The 22,652-nt window shown below is 40.5% G+C and overlaps 1 pseudogene; it reads right to left on the bottom strand.

The window, feature by feature from the left end:
* Positions 1-12,918: 12,918 nt before the first annotated feature.
* LOC116904488 lies at positions 12,919-16,016 on the bottom strand (annotated as a pseudogene).
* Positions 16,017-22,652: the final 6,636 nt, after the last annotated feature.

Here is a 22,652-nt window from a genome sequence, read left to right as displayed (position 1 = left end):
AGTGGCCGAGCTGGTGAGCGGGTGGCGTGGGGGTGGGGAGGAGGGTAGGGATGCCGGGGGCCACTCCTGCGTGCTGCGAGTGGGGAGCGCGCGCGCGCTCGCCGGCCTCTGTGTTGTTAGCCGATATCCATGGCAGCTGCAGTGGCAGCGGTAGGGAACGCGTGTGTGTGCGCGTGTGCGCGTGTGAGCCTGTGTACTAGTTGTACTGTACTGGCAGGATGTAAGCGGGCGGCAGAGGGGGGTTCGGGTGGGGGGGGGATAGGGGATGCGAGCGGAGGGAGGAGGCGCGCGCACCGGGTGGAGCGCCAGGGAGGGCTTCGCCGCCGTTTCCCTCCCTCCGCGGCTTGACCCGGTAGTGAAGGCGCGGGGAGAGGCAGGCCCCGGGCCGCCCCGCAGCCTTCGGGAGGAGGCGGGAGCCGGGAAGGAGGGGAGCGGAGGCCCGGCGTGGGCAGGCGGGCGAGAAGAGCCTGGATCCTTGGGTGGACCTGTCTATAGCTTCCCCGCGAGCCGGGCTGCTCGCCTGCAGGACGCCCGGACTTGCTCACACCCGGGCAGGGACAAAGCAGAAATCCGGGGACCTGAGGGCAAGCCCGGTGCCCGGGGCCCATCTGCAGCGCCTCCAGTCTTCTGGGGCTCCATCCCAACGCGAGGAAGCTGGAGTTCGGGGTCCTAGAGTGGAACTGCAGAGGGCCTGGCAGCCCAGCTGGAGCCGGTGGAGAGAGACTTCACTGTTAGCTCGCTCCACTTTTACAGTCTTACGTTCCTCGCAAAGTTCTCAGAAGTGGCCCTCTGATAGAGGAAAGTTAGAGGAACGAGTCTGGTCGTCCTGGCTGCAAGAAGAAGAAGGTGAAATAACATCTGCAGAGCAGGGCCATGTGTCCCCTGGGAAGAAACTGAAGAGGATTGAGTGGAGACAGGGTAGAGGGCACCTGCCCGAGTTGAAAAGTGGAGAGGGGCGGTGGGGGAGGTGTTAAGGAGATAACTGGTGTAAGAGACTGGACGTAGAAATGGAGAGTTTAATCTGGACAGGAGTCAAGCCTTAGTTTAATCAGACAAACAACCTCTGCTACAGGAAGGGAAAGAAGGCTGGTGATGGAGCATGAACTCAGCTCGCCGTACCCCCATCTAGCTCCTTCCCCTTCTCCAAATTTAGAGCCAGGTGGAAAATTAAGCAAGGCACAGGAAGCTGAGGGCCGCTGATTTCTCCAGGGAAACCCTGAGTGGTGCTTTTTGAGTTTCCATAGCTTAAATTTCATTTGCTTAAATTTGAAATAATACGTTTCAGACAAAAAAAAAATCACTCACCCACTCGTCTTTGTAAAATCAGAGCACGGGAATTATCAGCGGTTAAGATCCTCATGTCTGGAATAGCGTGTGGGAGGGAAGCAGTGCAGTTCAAAGGCTTAGCTGACCCAGACAGAAAAGAGGGGGTTTGAATCCTGGCTTTGCTGCGGGGCTTTGCAGGAGTCCCACATTTAGCAGGCGCCTTCACCTTTCTCTCTTCGCTTCTTTTTAAATAGGGTTAACAATACTAACGGGGCCTGATGCAGTGAGGAGAAAATCAGGCAAGGCAGGGAAAGGGCTGCCCTGCACAGGTTAGCTTTGAACAGCAGGTCCTTCCTTTTCCGCCCCACCCCCAGCCCTACATCATAGAGGCCACAGCAAATTAGGTCAGAACTGAAGATCTTTACAAAGGGTGGATTTGCTCGACTTCATGCCTTTTCCACTTGAGAAAATGGATGTCCAGAAAGTTAGCTATGACTGGTGAGGGCTACCCAGTCATTGGCCTTCAGGAGTGTTCAGGAACCAGCGAGGTGTCCATTGGAAGCCCAGTCTCATCTGAAGTTAGGCTGAGGATTATGAAGCACCATCCTGAGTGGAAAGTGACAGTCATAGCAAATGGGATTGCATTTGTTTAACACCAGTTACAAATTACCATCACTGTGTGTTCTGATATTTAAAGTTCTAATTGGTTATCAGGTTTTATACTATGGTTATATTATAGACTTCTTTACAGGTGGGGAAAGGGAGGCAGGCAATGATAGATTTTACCTACCTTCGTTTTTATATCTTATAAAGTTATGCATCTAACCACTGTAACAATAATCTCATGCATCTGCATCCAGACCCTTCTGGTTGTCTTCACAGCTCTATCCAATCACTGCCTTGAGCTCTTCCCTGTTACCCATATTACTTAGCACACGTCATAGCAGGACTCAGTATAGTGTGGCCATAGATTTAGGCCTTCTCCTTTTTGGGACAAAAGAAAAACAGTGATTCAGCCGCTTTCCTTAGGAGGCCCCTTCACACCATCCTTAGGCTGACAGAGCTACAGAGCTCTGTGTTAGTTCCCAGTCCACCCTGTATTGACTTGCCTGCAGATATTGGAATTGGAATCTAAACCCCTCTCTTTCCTAGTAAGATTTTGTTCACTTGACACATGGGATATTTCTCTGGGAAATAGAGCTGCAGTTGAGAAAATGCCTCTGCCAGATTGCCTATCAGCAAATCTGTGGAGCATTTTTTATTATTATTAATGACTGCTGTGGAAGGATGCAGTTGTACCACCATGGGCAGGTGGTCCTGGGTAGAATAAGAAACCACATTGAGCCAGCCAAGTAGAACAAGTAAGTAGTGATCCTTTGTAATCTATGCTTTAATTCCTGCCTAGAGGTGCCTGTTTTGAATCCTTGCCCTAAATTTCCTCCAGGATGGACTGTAAGACAAAATCAACTCTTTCCTCCCCAAGTCGCTTTATGTCAGAGTGCTCTAATCCAGCAACAGAAAGTGAACCAAGACGGTCACCAATGGCAATGGTAGTTTTGTTAGAGTGGTTCAGACACTTCTGCTTCCTCTATGATGGGGTCTGCAGTTGGCTGTCCAGCCAGTGGTGTGAAGAATCTGGGAAGTGTTTTGATCCCACAGCTCACAGCCTCCTACTGAGAAAGTCTCTCTGACTGGTCACAGGCTTTCTTGCAAGTTTTTCCTGGCAGTGCAACAGGTATGTCTTCACCAACTATGTGACCTCTTGACCAGTTTTTTGACCATTGAATGATGGCCACATCAACGTCAATGAGACTGAACTATATGGCTTTCTGCCTTGTCCGGGTGAGAGGGAAGAGCAAATGAATGGGTGTTCTAGATTATTCTCTCCTCGGATTGAATGCTATCCTATACTCCTGAAGGTAGTAGCTGTTTCCTATACTGGTTATTTCTGTATTCTCTAGAAGTGTCTTTTCTATCCTGCCTCCATTTATCTCTCTCTCTCTCTCTCTCTCTCTCTCTCTCTCTCTCTCTCTCTCTCACACACACACACACACACACACACACCCCTGTATATGTTGTAAATTCACTGACGGACTGGAGTGTGTGTGTGTGTGTATACATCAGTATACATATATGTCAATAGGTGTACATATATTTATGTGTATGTATACACCAATGCTAATTTTCTAATTTAATACCTTGTACATGATAGGTAAGTACTGTATCACAAAGCTATATCCCCAGCCCCCTCAATATTTCTTTTTTTAAATTCCAGACTGGACATGTTATATTTAAGAATTATATTTGGGTATACATATCCTTATATGCATGCAATAACAGTTGGTGAAAAAAGAGGACATGAATTTGACCGAGAGCATGGGGGTATATGTGACGGTTTAGAAGGAAAAAGGGAGAAGTGAGAAATGCTGTAATTCCATTGCAACAAAAACAACCATGACAAAAAGAACAGCATCCCCAGTTACCCAGCATGACCATGAAGAGTTTTCTGAGCAGCAGTTCGGAGAATTCTCATAGCTAGGCTGCTAAGCAAGCAGACCTAGACTAGATGGGCACATGCCCTCCTTTGACTACTGGTTTATGACTTTCCTGTGAGTTATAATGAAAATTGGCAAAAAGGTTCTTTTGACATTTCCCATTTATAAGATGAAAGCTTAAGAAAAGTAGTTTCCTAAATTTTGAGCAGCTGCTCCACTTTTCCCCAAACTAACCAAGTATTTCTTAGGAATAGATTGAAAATTTTATCAAATGTTTATTTTTTTTATCAAGATAACAATCACGTTTGCGTCCACGGCAAATTTTACATCATTTTAACTTGATTTTAAGTGGAAAAAACTGTTTATTTTAATTAATTTCATTTATTAAATTACAAATTCCATACCTGCATGTAATGCATTATTTTTACTCTCATCTCTGACACAGCCCCCAAAAGATAAATATGGTATGTATTCACATACATGTGGATATTAGATAAGTGTTAACCAAGATACACTATGTAGTCCCATAGCAGTTAAGTATAGAAGAAGGGAGGGACTAGGGAGGACACATAGATCTCCTTGGGGAAAATAGAGGACATTATAGATTTAATGAGTGGAGTGTAAGTGGGGGAGAGTATAATCAGAGGACCAGATGGGCTGGAAGGAATGTATGGAGAGAGAACTAGCATTGACAGGCAATGGGGGGTGGTATAAAAATCTAATGCAGTGCAAACTTCCTCCAATATATGAAGATGATCATAATGTAGCATCCGAACAATGGCCACCTCTTGTCAACAAATGAAGTCTGCAGTACCTGAACCGGGTAACATCCAGTTGCATTGTTAGCCAAAGGAGCCCCATGGAAGTACCCAAGCAATCCAGGCTGTTGCCAAGATAATAGTTTGCACTCTCAAAGCTGAAGTAAGATCCCATTGCAGATGACAGCATGCAAACAACACATCAAACATGGACAATTTGAGTTAGTGTCTACAAAGAACCTTTATCCCTGTGTTAATGTCTCTATTACCAGAAGGTATTCTGCAGTCTACCAGAGAGAGAAACATAAATACCAACCAAGAAGGTAACCCTTTGGTCTACAAAGTGTCTAGCCTGAATATGCTAGGGCAATGGTGGCCTAAAACTTGTGGGAGTAACCAACTTAGGTCTGATTAGACTCAAGAGGTTCCAGGAGATGGAACCTCTCAATATTTGTTTATTAAAATTTCTTTCTTCCAATCTTAGTATGTCCTTTGTCTTATGACTAGATTTCTACTCATATGGAATTAAAGTGAGTTGTGTAGAGATCTCAGTCTTGGTATTTAGAAATTGATATATGCTTTTCAAAAATTTTAAATTAATGTTATTTATTCACTTTATATCCCACTCATTGCCACCCCTCCAGTTAACCCCCTCCCACAATTTTTCTCCCTCCTCCCCTTCTCTGAATGGGTGGGGTCCCCTTGGGTATCCCCTGCACCTTGGTACTTCAAGTCTCTGTGAGGCTAGACTCTTTCTCTCCCACTGAGGCCATACAAGGCAGTCAAGCTAGTAAAATATATCCCATGTATAGGCAACAGATTTTGGGGTATAGCCCCTGCTCCCCACATGAAGGTCAAGCTGCACATTTGCTACATATGAGTGGGGAGGCAGAGGTCCAGCCTACTATCTTTGGTTGGTGGTTCAGACTCTGAGAGCTCCAAAAGTTTAGGCTATTAGCCATAAAACACAGGTATTATGGTACATTCCACAGACCCAAAGAAGCTAAACAAAACAAAGGACCAAGGGAAGAAGCTTGAATCTCAATTAGAAGGGGGAAGAAAGAGTCATATGAGGCAGACAGAGGGAGGAAAAGAGGAAGGAGGGGAGATGGGGAGAGGAATGTGGGATTCAAGGTCAGAAATGGGATAGGATGGGAGAGATAGCTAGATGGCCGTGAAAATGAATGGAAACCTACAACTGACAGGGTGAAGAGGTGGTGGGGGTGTGGGTGGGAGGCTTCTCCAGCACTGGGGAGAAGGGAGTTACCCAAGAATCAATGGGGATGATCTTAGCTGTGATTCAGTACATATGAGAATATGGAACTACATGGGAATACGGAACCTGAAGAGACCACCTCCTTGGTCATGTGATAGAGACACCAATCCACCTACAAAACTTTCAACCCAAAATTTATCCTATCAATGAGTAATGCACAAAGAATGGAGCAGAGACTGAGGGAATGCCTAACCAATAACTGGGCCTACTTGAGACCCATCCCATGGGCAGGCACCAATCTCTAACTCTATTAATGATACTCTGGTTGTTTTGAGACAGGAGTATGTTACCAACTCAGACAGATACAGACACCCACAGGCAAACAGTGGATGAAGTTTGGGAAGTCTTATGAAAGAATAGGAGGAAGGGTTGCTGGCCCTAAAGGAAATGAAATTTCACAGGAAGACCAATAGAGTCAACTAACCTGGACCCTTGAACTATGCTTTTGCTGTACAACCTTCACTAAGTCACTGAACACAATCAGGGGATGTGCTATCACTTGTTAAAATGTAGTGGAATGTATATGACAATGTTAACCTAAGCATCATATAAAATGTGAACATACTTTAAAATTTTAAGTTTCTACTAAAATAGAATGGATTGTCAAATATAGAGACTCAAGGTAGCAAATGTCTGAATGGTTTTCAATTAGAAAGAGTTACAGTAATTCTACGAGTATTTAGATCTGTTAATTTATTAAAGGATAGAAACAAATAGTCATTGGGGTGCAAATGTGCTCTTTAGACAATACTACAAAAATCAACACCATTTTGGGATCTCACAAGTGTAAACTTTCCACTAATTTGATGGCTTTCATTTCTGGAGTCCTGCATATTTCCTTGCTTTCTGTTGCTTTCTTGAGTGTTTTGATTTTATATGTTTGTTAAAACAACAATTTCATAACAACATTCTATGGGTAGAGCACAACATTAGACATGATACATTATGAAAACGTAGATATGGGAGGTGTCTCTCTGTCTGTCTCTCATACACACAAAGAGACACAGAGAGAGACAGAGACAGAGGCAGACAGAGAGGCAGAAAGAGAGATAGAGACAGAAAGAGAGAAACAGATAAAGATAGAAAAAGAGAGATAGAGAGAGCGACAGAGTGACAGACAAAGAAAGAGACAGAGACTAAGATAGAGAGACAGAGAAAGACAGAGAGACAGACAAAGAGAGAGACACAGACTGAGATAGAGAAAGACAGAGAAAGACAGAGAGACAGAAAGAGACAGAAAGAGACAGAGACAGAGAGACAGAGAGCAACAGAGAGACAAAGAAAGAGATAGACATAGACAGATACAGAGAGCGACAGAGAGATAGACAAAGACAGAAAGAGATAGAGACAGAGACAGAAAAGAGACAGAGAGACAGACAAAGACAGAAAGAGAGAGACAGAGACAGAAAGAGAGAGAGAGACAGAGAAAGAGACAGAGAGAGACAGGGAGAGACAGAAAGAGTGTGTATGTGTTCAGTTGGTAAAGTGCCTGCTGTAAAAGCATGGACTCCTGAGTGCAGATCCCTAGGACAAGTATAAAGGTTAGACATGATGGTGTGTGCCTACATCCCGAGTATTTGGGAGTCCAGGTATGAAGACAGGAAAATCTGAGAGAGTCTGGTTTATTGAGAAACCCTGTCTCAAAACAACACACACACACACACACACACACACACACACACAAACACACACACACATATAAACACATACACACACATACACATACAAATACACACACACAGAGACACAGACAGACACACTCACACACACACATACACACACATGCACATGAACACATGCACAGACAGAGAGACAGTGACCCTCAATTTCTATGGCACAGGTGCCACAGCTCTCTTTGATTGAATTGAAAAACCTTTCCCCTAACTTCTAATCCTTTTGCTTCTCATAATTTGTCCATCTTTGAAAGAATGCCTGAAAAACTACTGGGTGTTTTCTGCTCTAGATTAGAAGCTCATAAGGAAACACTTGGAAATGAACTTGTCTCCCATAATACATTTCCCAAGTGTGGCCCAAGTGAGTAGAAGAGACCAACTTGTCTTCTTTAGTAGCAAGGAAATCTCAGACATTATATCCACCTCGAGCCTCCCTTGCAAGAGCTTACTGAAGGTAGAATTTGACCTGAAATTACGCTTTCCTGTCTTGCTCATTCTGTAACTGTCATCTTTTAAGAATAATTTCCTTAATAATCATTTACATTCAATCCTGGTCTCAATGTATGGTTCTATAGGCCCAAACTTAAGAGTTTTCTATTTAGTCTATAAATGAGGAAATAGAGATCTTTATATTCTAGATTACTTAAATTACAAACACAAGGGTAGAGCACATATTTATGTGTATATATATATATATACACACATACATACATACATACATTATTTGACCTTTGTAAATAGAAGTGGATAGGAAACTTAGCATTTGATTGACAGACCTAAAAATTCTATCTAGATGTGAAGAAGTGTATATCTCAACTAAAAATACTTGTTAAAGATGTACAGACATGGGGCACACTTTTGGAATTGTTGCAGTTCAGTATACGTTCAGACAAGGGCTCTCTTGATATCAAGGGACAGGTGAGCATTTCTATGTATTTTTAGCTCTATTGCTTCTGTAAAAAAAGTGACACATATGGTAGTTTCCAGTACCATTTATAAAGTTGTGATGAGACTTCTAACACAGAGAGATCATCTTCAGTTACAGTTCAAAATGATAGAGTCTGCTCTTTCTGGAAGTTGGGAAAAGGGGGGAGGCAGTCCTCTTCCTTTATCTGGTTTGAGATCACCTTGCTTTGTATCCAAAACCATAATTTCCATCAGAGCCCTCCACGCATCCCATCACACTGATTCAGACTCTTGTACTTCCAGGAGTCCTGTGATTACACAAGGCCATCCAGATACTCCTAGGTCTTATTTTAGACTTAGCTGATTTAGCAATTTAAGCTCCATATTCAACCTCTCTCTGCTTTGCTATACAGCATCACACACTCCGAAGTTCTGGTGGTTCGATATTGAACTCTTTCAGAGAGGACACTGCTTTGCCAACTATAGTTTCATAGAGCATCCTGTCTCCTCTCCTTGTTTTTTTTTTTTTTTCTCAGTTCAAGGTGACATCATGCGTACAACACCATCTTCCTTTATATGCCTGTAAGATTGTTATTGCAGGTGAGTTGAGACAATATGGATTATTTAAGATTTTTAGATATTAAAATAAGGCCCTTGGAATATAAAGAAAGTCTGAAATTTCAAAACTGAACGTTAGAGCAAAGTGAGACAATGCTATAGACAGTCTTCCACCACGTTTTAGGCCTAGGAATTTCAGGATTCCATGTCTTTCTAAAATACAGCCCCTTATAAACCAGGTTACGACCTACTCACCTGAAGATAAACCTCTGGGACCATTTTTGTTTGAAAAATAAATTCTGCTGCTTTTTCCTATTGCAAAGGCCTCTCTCAGTCCTGTGTGAACTGCGACCCTTCACTGTTTTCAAACCTGCCTTCTACCTCAAGAATGAACGATACCGTGGAGCACAATACCCATGCCATGTTATCATTGCCTTTTTTGGACCTGGTGGAATGTCAATGCTCATCATTTATTTCCTTAAGGCAAAAATCTATAGATTAATAATTAGTAATACTAGATTTTATTACTTACGAGATTATTTCCTTACATCCATAATAATGATTTAGCATGGTAAAGCACAGAGAGGCACACACTGGTAGACACAGATATTTACAAACGAGCATTAGTTTAAGAAGTGAAATGAGATTCTTCAGAGTTTGCGGCAGCTCCAGGTCAGAGTCTGAGTGATGGTGGGGATAGCACTGGTGAGTGCAGACGACACCCTCGCTAGCAGGTCCATGGTCATGCTTATCACATGCTTAGGCCCATATAGAAATAGTGATCTCATTGTGTTGATTTATTTTGCATATTGTAGATCCTCAGACTTTTTTTATTTTTTATTTTTGTATTTTAGTACCCTACCTGCATGTACACCTGAATGCCAGAAGAGGCATCAGATCCCATTACAAATGGTTGTGACCCACCATGTGGTTGCTGGGAATTGAACTCGGGACTTCTGGAAGAACAGTCAGTGCTCTTAACCACTGAGCCATCTCTCCAGCCCGATCCTCAGACTTTTAATCCAACTATGTCTAACAGGAAATCTCTACCCATCACCAACCTGAGCAGAAACTTTTTATTTGTTTTTATAGAGAAGCTTATATACATTTCAAGTTCCAGTCTAGAGTTTATGCACATTCATACTACTGTAGATTAGTACTTTCCCCCCCAAGCTTTGCCTCCATGGTGCTCCAAGAAGACCATCTACAAATACTGGGTAACTTTCTTTAAAAAAGAAGAAGTGATGTTAAAATTTTTATTCTTTGGAAATGTCATCTATTTTCCTATTTATTTCGAATATATACATAAATACCTCCCTCCAACGGCCCTGGTGCTGACCACTATGACTCCTTAATTTCACGTCTTTGGGTGTTTGTTGTTGTTGTTGTTATTGTTATTGTTGCTGTTGTTGTTAACACCTCAAAGTCCAATTAGTTCTACCTATGTGCTCATGAGTATGCAGACAGCAGCAATGGCCTGGCTAACCTAACAGCAGCCATGTCTCCAAAGCATCCCTCAAAATCATAACTGCCAAGAACCCCTCCACCTAGGGTTGGGTCAGGGCAGCCTCCCCCATTCATGTTGAAACTTTGACAGGCTCGATATTATACAAATCACCTGAAGGTAACTACAGATGCTGTGAGTTGATGTGTACATTAGCTGTGTCATGGTTGGTGCAGTCCAGTGATTGTCTGGCTATCATAGAGTGGACCCAGTCTACGTCCAATAAGAACAACTGAAGGTCTAAGTCAGGAAAAAGTTCAGACTGCCCAGAGTATATGAGCAAATGCTTTACTGTTCTGACTCTATCCAACACAGTTAAAAAAAAAAGATAGCAAAACTAACTCTAACCAAAAGCAAAATTTAGCTAATTGAGCAAGAGTCTTAGATCATTTTCATTGCAAAAACGTCTAAAAGACACAGCCAGAATATGGCAAATACATAGGCGAATGCCAGCAGCAAACCACTAAACTGAGAACGGGATCCCCGTTGAAGGAATCAGAGAAAGGACTGAAAGAGCTGAAGGGGATTGAGACCCCATATGAACAACAATGCCAACCAACCAGAGCTTCCAGGGACTAAGCCACTACCCAAAGACTATACATGGACTGACCCTGGGCTCCTGCATAGGTAGCAATGAATAGCCTAGTAAGAGCACCAGTGGAAGGGGAAGCCTTGGTCCTGCTAAGACTGAACCCCCAGTGAAAGGGATTGTTGGGGAGAGGGTGGTAATGGGAGGAGGATGGGGAGGGGAACACCCATACAGAAGGGAAGGGGGATGGGTTAGGGGGATGTTGGCCCGAAACCGGGAAAGGGAATAACAATCAAAATGTAAATAAGAAATACCCAAGTTAATAAAGATGGAGGAAGAAAAAAAGAACTTTGGTCCTCATAAAACACTATTGCATGAAATTCATGGCAGTGAAAATATTCAGAGTAGATAGGAGAGCTGTGGAAGAAGTTTTGTTATAGTGTTTCTCCTGCTTAACCTGGGAGTTCATAAATCATAGAGAAGTTTGACTGGCTCAAGAAAAGAGAACATAAAAATTGTATGCATTTTTATTCTATGGCTTTTAAGTTTTTTATATATCTGTGTTGTATATATCTTAATAGGTTCTCCAATGAGAACCTAATATTTTCATTGGTATATTGAACTTATCCATAAAATAAGCTAGGATAATACTTTCTGGACCCTGATACATATACCGTTTTTCTCACTCGGTCCACACATAGTATTGCTGTGTGAACATTAGTATCTGATTTTCCCTTTTTTAATTTTTGGTCTCTATTTGTTTACAGTCTGACAGTCTTCTGTCATTAATTCACCATCTGCCAAACTCAAAAATACATTTTTTTATTTCCCAGCATTTCTGAGTAGAATTTTTAGACATTGCAAAAGTTTAGATACTTTGATTTTGTGACATCAAGTATCTTTGTCTGTTCGCTTTTTCACCCTTCATCTCTGTGGAATTAAAGCAAAAATGTCTACTCTTCTGCTTTTCACTTCATGAATGCTAAGACTTTTTAAATAATCTTACAATTTTATAAGATTATATACAGAAAACCTATCAAATGCAATTTGCTTGTGTTTTTACTTCTCTGATCACAATAGCAAATGTTTGTCTAAAATTGTTTTCCTCAAGCTTCCTAAATATATATCTTAATTTCTTTAATATATTTTCTATAGTACTTCTCAATATATGCCTTCGGTTATGTTTTGAGCTTAAAAAGTATGTTGTTCATATAGTTATACGTTGTAAGCTTTATTTTAATCCAGCTTAATTTTAATTTTTTCATTTTAACAAAAGTGATGTGTATGCATGTGTATGTACACATGTTCACATGTGTGTGCACACATGAATGCAGATATTCATGCATGTGTGTGGATATATATGTGGAGGACAGAAGCTGATGTCGATTCCTTGATTGATTTCCAGCTGTGTACTAACTTTTCTGTCAATGGAAACCAGAACTCACTAATTTGGTCAGTCTATATGGCCAGATTGTTCCAGAGATCGCCTGTTTCTACCTCCCAAGTGCTTGGATTATAGACAGGCCAGTATACCCACCCACCATTGACTTGGGAAATTGGAGCTCTGTATTTATCAATAGTGAGCAAACATCCAAGTCATCTGTGGGAAGAAATTAAACATATTTGATTTTGAAATAGATACAGTTACATGCCCTTTTAAGGTTTTGGATTAATGTACTTTGTGAACCTTTTAAGTTTAATGTTTCCTTTGACAATTGATTGCAAAATATGCAAATATCTAATGAACACTTAAAGTCAATGAGTATGAAGTTCTTTTTTTTTAACTGAACATTTTCTACTTCATTTCAGTATAATTTTCAACATTCAGTCTACTATTTTTCAAGATATATGAAATATATGTTTGAAAACTTAAAACAAAATTTCTATAGACGACTTGCAAACAGTACATTTTAAGTAAAATGCTACATTCTTATTTGAAAGCAATGATCAGTTTTAAAAGGAAGTGTAAGTGTGGAGTTCTGCTCCCTGATGCCATCTTGAGACGAGTCCTCTTCCTTTCTGTTTGTCTTTCTTCTCCTCGTTATTTTCCATGGTCTCTTCTTCATCCTCAATAATTCTATCTCCTTGGTATTTGTCCTGATTCCATTTTGAACTGTTACCTAATTTCTTGAAATTAAAGTGTCTGCTGCCATATTTATAAGTACCACCGCAGCCCCTTCCTCTTTCGCCCAATAATCCACACCAGCATGTCTGTCATCATGTAAACACCAGCATGTCTGTCGTCATGTTGACACCAGCATGCCTGTCGTTATGCAAACATCAGCATGTCTGTCGTCATGCAAACACCAGCATGTCTGTCATCATGTAAACACCAGCATGTCTGTCGTCATGCAAACACCAGCATGTCTGTCGTCATGCAAACACCAGCATGTCTGTCGTCATGCAAACACCAGCATGTCTGTCGTCATGCAAACACCAGCATGTCTGTCGTCATGCTAACACCAGCATGTCTGTCGTCATGCAAACACCAGCATGTCTGTCGTCATGCAAACACCAGCATGTCTGTCGTCATGCAAACACCAGCATGTCTGTCATCATGTAGGAAGTACTTCTTGCTTTGGGGGGTGCGTTCTGGATCCCATTCCTCCTCCTTCAATCTTTTTTGAGAAGTGGTATTTGAGTTGTTTGGACCAGCATTTGCCCCAGCAGAAAGTCCTCAGTCTCTTGCTCTGTGTCTAATTTGGAAAAAGTATCTTCGCTGTCTGCTAATCCTGAGTAGTCTTTCCTCTCATGGTGAGTTTTAAACTCCTCTTTCTTTCTTACTCTCTTTTTCTTCTCGAGAACTGGGTGAGGAAGGTGAGCTGAAGAGGGCAATGATAGAGAATGGTCTTTCTCTCTACCTTAATTTTTGTTGTCATCTCTGTAAGGTTTCTAGTCCTTGTAATCCGTTGGTGGTTTTTTCTTGCTTTCTTGATCCACTAGATTCCCTGGAACCCTTGGAATTTCCCCACTCTTCTTTCTTTCTGGTGACAGTCAATGTCATGCCAAGATCAGCTGAATCAGGCCTTAATTTTTTTTTATCTCCCCTTTAAATTTCTTCTTTAAAAACTATCTCTTCTCCTGCTAAACGGGTATGCTTCCTCAGAGCACTTGGAGAGACGTCCACCCTCCCGTACATCTCAGGGCTCTTTTGCCGTGTACTGTATTCGTCAATAGCTTTCTGGTATGAAGGGAACCGCTCGTTTACGGTCACTGCAGGTGATTTGAAGTATTGCTCTTTCACAAGATGAACCAAGGGTACAGTGTGATGTGTAAATTACTCTGAAGTGGTTTTGCTGGCCTGAGGAAACTTAATGTGGTCAAAGATGGACTGGAATTCTTGCTCTTTCTTGACAGAATGGAAAACGTGTTAGGAAGTAGCTCGTCTTTAGTCAAAGAGGTAGGTCTATCGGAATTGTCCAGAGGAATACGTGCCATTTTGAGTTTGACTTCGGGATGGTGAGAATCACTAGCTATCATTTGATCCTCAGCGGGCTCTCCTCTCTGAAGATGGACTTTTCTCGTGCGTCCAGATTCTTGTGTAGCGGGGGACTGTAATCAAAGAGCTCTTTGAGCTTTTCAGACTTTACCTGATCCGGTGACTGCAATTCTTTCTTCACTGTTATTCTGTCAGAGTCTTTGTCTTTGTCCTTGTGCTTATCTTTTGCAGTGCTAGGCCTTTCTACTAGGTGTGCAGTCTCAGTTTATAATTTTATTTTCCTCTCTAAATCCATCATTTTATTACCTTTTAGTGAAACTTTGGACTTGTTCTTGGGTCCTTCCTCCTCAGTATTCCAGTGAGATGAAGTAGCGAAGCTCTTCCCTTGCTCTGCCTGGACCCATTTTCTAAACTGTCTGTAATCCTCTGTCTCCTCTGTGTCATCCCCTTCAGAGTCATGGAATTTTAGTTTTGCAGACTCTTTATCTCTAAAGTAATCTAGAACTTCCTGATCGTCCCAATCTCTGTTTGCCCTGCCTTTCTCTGACCCTTTCTTCTTTGGAGCCTGGAATTACCCCTATCAAGCAGGAATACTTTAGACTCTTCATCTGTGAACCTTTAAAAAAAATTTCTTGACTTTGCTGTTTCCTGATCTCCTCCATCAGGATAAAAAGAGGACTTCCCCCTAGAGTCCTCTCTTGGAATGTTCTGTGATGTGTTTGTCTTTGCAGGGCTTCTTCCTGATAGGGTGTGATGAATGGAACTATTCTGAGAAGGACTATGTCAACTAGACCCACTCCCAACAGAACCGGATCCAGACCTCTCAGGACTGTGCTGAATGGACTGTGAATGCTGAGAAGGGATATTTTTTGGCAGTGAACTGTACTAAGCATGGGGGCATCTGAGCATGATGAACTCTGACTGGGTGGGGTAGCAATAGGTGAAGGACAATGAGGTGACCTTCAACTATTACCATAAGATGAAAGGCCATGCCAAAAATCACCATATGTAGCAGATTTATTAAATTTATCAGATGGATTCAGGTGGATAATGTTCAAAAGTATCCTTTGGTTCCTCCTATGATTTGCTTTTCAAAGGACTCTCTTCTTGGGGTTCCCCTTTAGTTTTTTTGGTCTGTTTTTCCTGCGACCTTCATCTTTTAGAGACAGAAAATTTGCTACATAGGGATGAAGAATGAGATGATAACGATCATGGAGACCTAAGGATCTGTGTGAATGGCAAGATCTTCTTCAGGATCTTTGAAAAAAATACAGATATTCTTATTGTACTCCTTGACTGTGACCTACCTTGTCTAGTACTCCTAGAGTGCCTTCTATTCCAGACAGGTCTATAGTCACCTTGGTGGCATATACTTTCTTTGATAATACCCTCTACCCCTTCCTCTGTACCCATAAGGTCATCTCATTCTTCTATTATTCCTGTAATCTCTAGAATAAATATCTTTACTATGCGACCTTGAATATATTTTGGAACAAGACCTAGAACTACTGTATCTTTTCTTTCTAAAATGTGATCTTGATCTTGATTTAGAACTAGACTGTGATCTAGACTTGGATTTTAAAGAATGTGATCTAGAATTGGAGCAACCCATTTCTTTTCTCTGTGGGCTTTATGCAGGATCCAGAAGTCAGTGCTGTCTTTAAGATACTAAAAAGATTCTTCTTGTAGAGAATGTTATGGGAAATTAAACTTTAAGTTCAAATTCCTGACATTGCCAAAATACCATTTTCAGAATTTACCTCCATTGTAACTACACAAAGGCTATTTCCTGACTCCAGAATGAGAGGAAGACCATAGAGATTGAGTATGAAGTTCTTTTTTTTTTCAACAAATTCAAAAATGATTTTAATGTTAAAACACAGTTTTTTCAACAAAGAGTTATTGGAGAATTAGTCTGTTTTCACAGAAAAATAAATCTGGAATCATGTATGTATAATATACAAAGTATAATTGAAAATAAACCACAGATTTAAATATTAGTAAAAACATCTAAGTGGAAACATGATCATTGCTTTTCTCTTAATTTTTTATTGCATATATTTCTTTACTTACATTTCAAATGTTATTCCCTTTCCCGGTTTCTTGTCCATAAGCCCCCCTCCCCCTCATAATAGTTTTAATATTCTTGAAAGTTGTCTAGGCATTCTTTTATATGGTATAGTTTTCTTTTAACATTTCTGAGATTCATAGATGTTTTGGAATATGATAAATACTAGTCATTTTATTCTTGGCTTCACCAGAGTATGTGTATTTCATAATATTCCTATAAATATATACTAAACATGTATATAAAGGTATTCTAAAGTACATGATTATAAATACATATTGCCCATGTACTATGTGCAATTCCATGCAATTTATTTAACCATTTGCTTAAATGTTTTTGAAGTTCTCAATTAAATAAAGAGTATTTTAATGCATATGTAATCAGCTAAAAGCGCTTTTATCTACTGGACTCATTACAGGTGACCACAGATCTTTCTATCACTTTTCTTCCAAACCCTCATTTCAAATTGTGACAGCTTGACTTCTGAACCAGTTGTTTTGTGACTGTGTTTTTTTTTACATCCCACACAAGTCCTGAGAGAAAGAGGAAGACTATGTTAGCAGGAGGAGAAGAAACACATGAAACTATCGGTGAACATGAAGAGAAAATTACTTGGTAGATTAAATGCTGCCGAAACCAATTCATCTAAAAAGTTTGAAATGGTTTAAAAGAATAAGATGATTCAAATTTCAGAAAAAAAAATGGTGAGGATTTGGCACAATTGTCTCTTCTATAATCTATTGGAGGGAATGATTCTTAAAGTTAAAAGGAGAGGTAAGTTTCTTCAAGAGAAATTATAAAACAGGAATCATTTCATTGCTTTATAAGATTTTAATCTTAAGACTACCTTTATGAGATCACAGGGCAAGACATTTTTCAGGAAATTTAGAGCACAATTGAATCCCTGTATAAAACTGGACATTCGAGGAGACAGTCAAATTTAGAAAAAAAACAAAGCTATTACAAATTTCTAAAAAGGAAAAGATGACTTTTATGAAATCTAGGTACAAAGTTGTCATTGAGAGGAAAAATAATATGATGCAAGAATAGAAAATAGTTCATAGCAATCATTTTTATTGATCAGGAGTGACTGCCCCATTGCGAGTCTTTGGTAGTCTGACTAGTAGGTGCATATGTGATCACTGCCTTGGTTACGTCCTACTGTAAACTCAAACACAAAGTTTCCACTGGGCTACTTAATGTCCGTAATTTTTCGTTTTGAAAAGTTCTAGTGTTCCCCATATATAGCTTTCCAGGATTGCACAAATTAGGCCTGCTACTTTCCCATCAGTAGCTCTGAAAAAATTCCATGTCCTATTCAGTTTATCTCAGTGATTTTTATTCAACCTGTATATCACCCCAACTACAAATCCCCAATACAGATATGTTTTATGGATATATTTTTAATACTTTCCAATTTGGATTCCTATGATAGGCTATGTTTAAATTTTTTTCTCCATCTTTATTAAATTGGGTATTTCTTATTTACTTTTCAATTGTTATTCCCTTTCCTGTTTTCCAGGCCAACATCCCCCTAACCCCTCCCCCCTCCATTTCCATATGGGTGTTTCCCTCCCCACCCTCCCCCCATTACCGCCCTCCCCCCAACAATCACATTCACTGGGGGTTCAGTCTTGGCAGGACTAAGGGCTTTCCCTTCCACTGGTGCCCTTACTAGGCTATTCATTGCTACCTATGCAGTTGGAGCCCAGGGTCAGTCCATGTATAGTCTTTGGGTAGTGACTTAGTCCCTGGGAGCTCTGGTTGGTTGGCATTGTTGTTCATATGGGGTCTCAAGCCCCTTCAAAGTCTTTCAGTCCTTTCTCTGATTCCTTCAACATGGGTCCTGTTCTCAGTTCAGTGGTTTGCTGCTGGCATTCGCCTATGTATTTGCCATATTCTGGCTGTGTCTCTCAGGAGCGATCTACATCCGGTTCCTGACAGCCTAGACTTCTTTGAGAAGTATTCCATTGTGTAGATGTACTACATTTTCTGTATCCATTCCTCTGTTGAAGGGCATCTGGGTTCTTTCCAGCTTCTGGCTATTATAACTAAGGCTGCTATGAACATAGTGGAGCACGTGTCTTTTTTATATGTTGGGGCATCTTTTGAGTATATGCACAAGAGAGGTATAGCTGGATCCTCAGGTAGTTCAATGTCCAATTTTCTGAGGAACCTCCAGACTGATTTCCAGAATGGTTGTACCAGTCTGCAGTCCCACCAACAATGGAGGAGTCTTTCTCCACATCCTCACCAACATCCTCGCCAGAGTTTTTTGATCTTAGCCATTCTGACTGGTGTGAGGTGGAATCTCAGGGTTGTTTTGATTTGCATTTCCCTTATGACTAAAGATTTTGAACATTTCTTTAGGTGTTTCTCAGCCATTCGGCATTCCTCAGCTGTGAATTCTTTGTTTAGCTCTGAACTCCATTTTTAATAGGGTTATTTGTCTCCCTGCAGTCTAACTTCTTGAGTTCTTTGTATATTTTGGATATAAGCCCTCTGTCATATTTAATATTTAATAGTACAGTTGGTAAGACAACTAGAAATAAAGATATAACACCTTCATTGGATGTAAATAGATGTTTGGGGACTGTTGAGTTGAAATCAAAGACCAAGGGGCATGGAGATTTTATGTGAGTGTGTGACTGTAGAATCCAAGAATTTACTAAGATGTTTTATGGATTATAAAACAATAAACATGTTACATTTCCCTTCAAGACCCCCAAAAGTTTTAATGAATTTGAATTTATAAATAAGTGTCTCTCTAAGGTCCCCATTATAAGAAATGGTAAATAAAACCATAATTTTTCATACAGCCAATGGAAACGTACTTCCTTCTTCATTTCTCTCGAGACCCCTTAGGTTGGTCTGTGGAGGTGGAAACATTTACATACACAATATTCTTTAAGCAGTTAGAATCACCTCTTATATTCCGTTCAAAATCTTCCATTATTTGGTCCTGTTACCTGTTAATTTTGCATTAGACTTTTCCCTTGGAGATAATGACATGCAAGCATCTCTGTTAAGGGTCTCTTCTGCTTTAGTCACACATATTTGAATGTTAGTGAAAGAATATGTCTATTAGAGAACACGGAGTTCGTTGCCAGCTAACTATTCCCCGGAGTCTTCACTGCACCAAATGTTGCTTGGCAATTTTCTATCATGTTCTCCGCCTCATTCGCAAGAAGGAAGAGTGAAGAAATACAGGGAATGTGTGTTACGTAAAGTTGTAAATCTGGTATTTATTCTTTCTTTGTTTTCTTCCTGTGCAAAAGATTTATGCACAAGGACAGTGCGAAGGTTAGAAAAGGCTTAGGAGCAGCTCAGCATTTGCCTACAGCAGAGAAATGCCTCTCCTCGGAAGGGAGTTTTAAAACTGAGCTTGGGTGACAATTTCAGTCTGGGAACAATCTGGAGGAGGGACTCTTCAGCTGAGGGAAAAATGCATTTGTATCCTAAGGTGGGAAAGTAGTCTGCCAGAGATAGATCATTTTTTTAATATTCCATTTATGAGATAAATAAATTTATGAAATCTCATTATTTCCCTTGACTGGAGCACCCCATACCTTTAGCTTGTGTGGCCATCTACATTTTGGACCTCGATTGAAAGCTAATTCTCCACAACCCGTGATGATGTGCTGTGTATGTTGTTTCACGCATCTGGGACTTTTTTATGTTATTTTTCAGGATTCTCATTTATTCATTCTTGCCTGGTGAGTTCACTCCAAGCACTGCTTGTTGTTCCAGGACTCCCCCTCTGCAGCACTTTCTTACCACCATTCAACTGCTTTACAACTGCTTTACAACATGTAACAGCATTACAACTGCTTCATCACTGTGTCATTCTTGCCCTGACATTTGGTTGACTGACTGATCCAAAATCGCTAATTTGCATGTCTGCTTTTATTCATAGTGAGCTTCTCTTGAAGATGTGATGATAATTTATCAGTGTACATATGGTCACTATATAGTACTGACAATAGTTACTTAATAGATCATTAAATGCAATAAAAATTTTATAATGGTTCAGTTCATACAGTATCTTCAAACCATTTTCAACAATACATCTCTCCTGTTAGAAGTCAATATTCACTATATTGTTTATTATCATTTCATCCAAAATAATGAAACTCTAAATGTGACTACTCATATTAGATGCAAATTATATTCCTGAAAAATTAGTAAAAAAGATTAATTTCTGTAACAATTCTTACTTTAACATTTTTGTTTATTAAAGGATATATTTTCTGTGTACCTTTCAGTGTTTCAGCATGGAGAGAACAATTCATACAAATCATGTTTTCATCTACTTTTGAATGGTTTGTTTCTTTCATTTTAGATTAGAGAGGTTGGTAATGTTTGAGGCATTCATTCATTACATGTTCCTGAACATGGATTCTTAACTTGCAATCTGGGGACTTTTCAACGGTGAGCTGCATGCCAGAAGGAGAGTCCTACATGTGAAGATGGGAGAAGAAAGATTGGTGGTGTGCCAACAGATTTGGGAAAAGCACTAGTGATTCAATAGTTTAATTACTTCTTTTATAGTTTGAGATTATACTATAATTACATCATTGCCTCCTACCATTTCCTTCCTGCAAACCCTCCCATTTATTCCTCCTTGCTCTGTCCCAAATTCATGGCATCTTTTTCCATTACTTGTTTTCACATGCACACATGCATAAGCACATACACACATGTGCACACATGTATACACATCCTGCTCAGTCTCTATAATGTTACATATATATATTATATATATATGTGTGTGTGTGTGTGTGTGTGTGTGTGTGTGTATGTGTGTGTGTGAGAGAGAGAGAGAGAGAGAGAGAGAGAGAGAGAGAGAGAGAGAGAGAGAGATCTCCCATCAGTGATTTAATTTTATATAGCCTTCCCTTTAGTCTGTTTTCAGTGGTAAGGCCAAGCAAATCATACATGTCAAGTGAGGGCAATCAGCAGATCATTTTAAAAAATCCTTTTAAGTCTGTCATTCTACAAATTTTTACAGGCAAAACATCACGGTTACTGTCACAATAAATGGAGCCAAGATCAACCGAAGAGGAGGAATATAGGAAAAGCTAAAGTCTGATTCTTCTACTTTTGCCTCTTTATCTTGGGGTCACTCAAGATTGCACAATGCTTTTAGCCTTTCGTTTATACCAGTGATTCTCATCCTGTAGGTCATGAACGCCTTTCACAGGGATCTCCTAAGACCATATGAAAACGCACATTTGCCCTATGGTAAATAACAGTAGCAAAATTGCAGTTATGAAGTAGCAATGAAAATAATTTTATGGCTGTGGGTCACCACAACCTGGGAACTATTAAAGGGTCACAGAATTAGGAAAGTTAAGAACCAGTGATTCACACTCACTTATGCACGCTTGAGTAGTATACAATTCTGAAAGGCACCATTAAAAGGCTTCAGTGGAAAAGCAAGCTTTAAGATCACCAGGACTAAAGAGGCTCAGATTGTCTGCACTCCCTGTACTGCTGCTACCCACCTGTTTCCCACCACAAAGTGCCATGGCCATTACTGATTTCATTGCCATTCGCTCTGCCTAGAATATTCTTTCCTCATATTATGATACCCTGAGTACTCCCTCCAGATCCCCAGGAGGGTTCACAGAGGCCTTCTGTATCCACTTTACCTAATGTAGTCCCTCCCTTTCCCCCTCTTCCTCAGTGAGCAGCTCCACTGCACCATCTAAGCTGCGGGGAGATCACCTTCCTGTGCTTTTGTGGTTTCTGGTCCCTCTGGGATTCCTTCTGAGCCATCAGTTCTCTAGTCTCTGCTTGGCCTTCTCCTTTTGTCTCTGTGTCCACTTCCTACAAATACACCAGTCCTAAGTTCATAGTGACTTTTTCCTCAAGATTCTGAGCTACCCACATCTGAACATCTCTGTGGTAGAAAATATTTCTAATTAACACAATTCCCTTTGCTTTTCACAAAGTAATCCAAATAATGATGAGTTATGAAATGTTGCTGTTGTTGAAAGGAATGTATTAATTGACTCTCTATCCTGGGCTCTGAAGAGAATGATATTGATTTGGGGAGACACTTTTAAGACAGCTCCATTAGTGAACATGATGTACCAGAGTCTGGAAAATTGGAGGGACACAGTGACTAGAACTAGGTTGTAGATATTTTACAGTTGCTCTGGATATATCATGAAC

This window comes from Rattus rattus, chromosome 6 (genome assembly GCF_011064425.1).
Source record: "Rattus rattus isolate New Zealand chromosome 6, Rrattus_CSIRO_v1, whole genome shotgun sequence".
Lineage (NCBI taxonomy): Eukaryota > Metazoa > Chordata > Mammalia > Rodentia > Muridae > Rattus > Rattus rattus.
The sequence above is the reverse complement of the archived record's forward strand: the minus strand, read 5'-3'. Positions and strand labels throughout refer to the sequence as shown.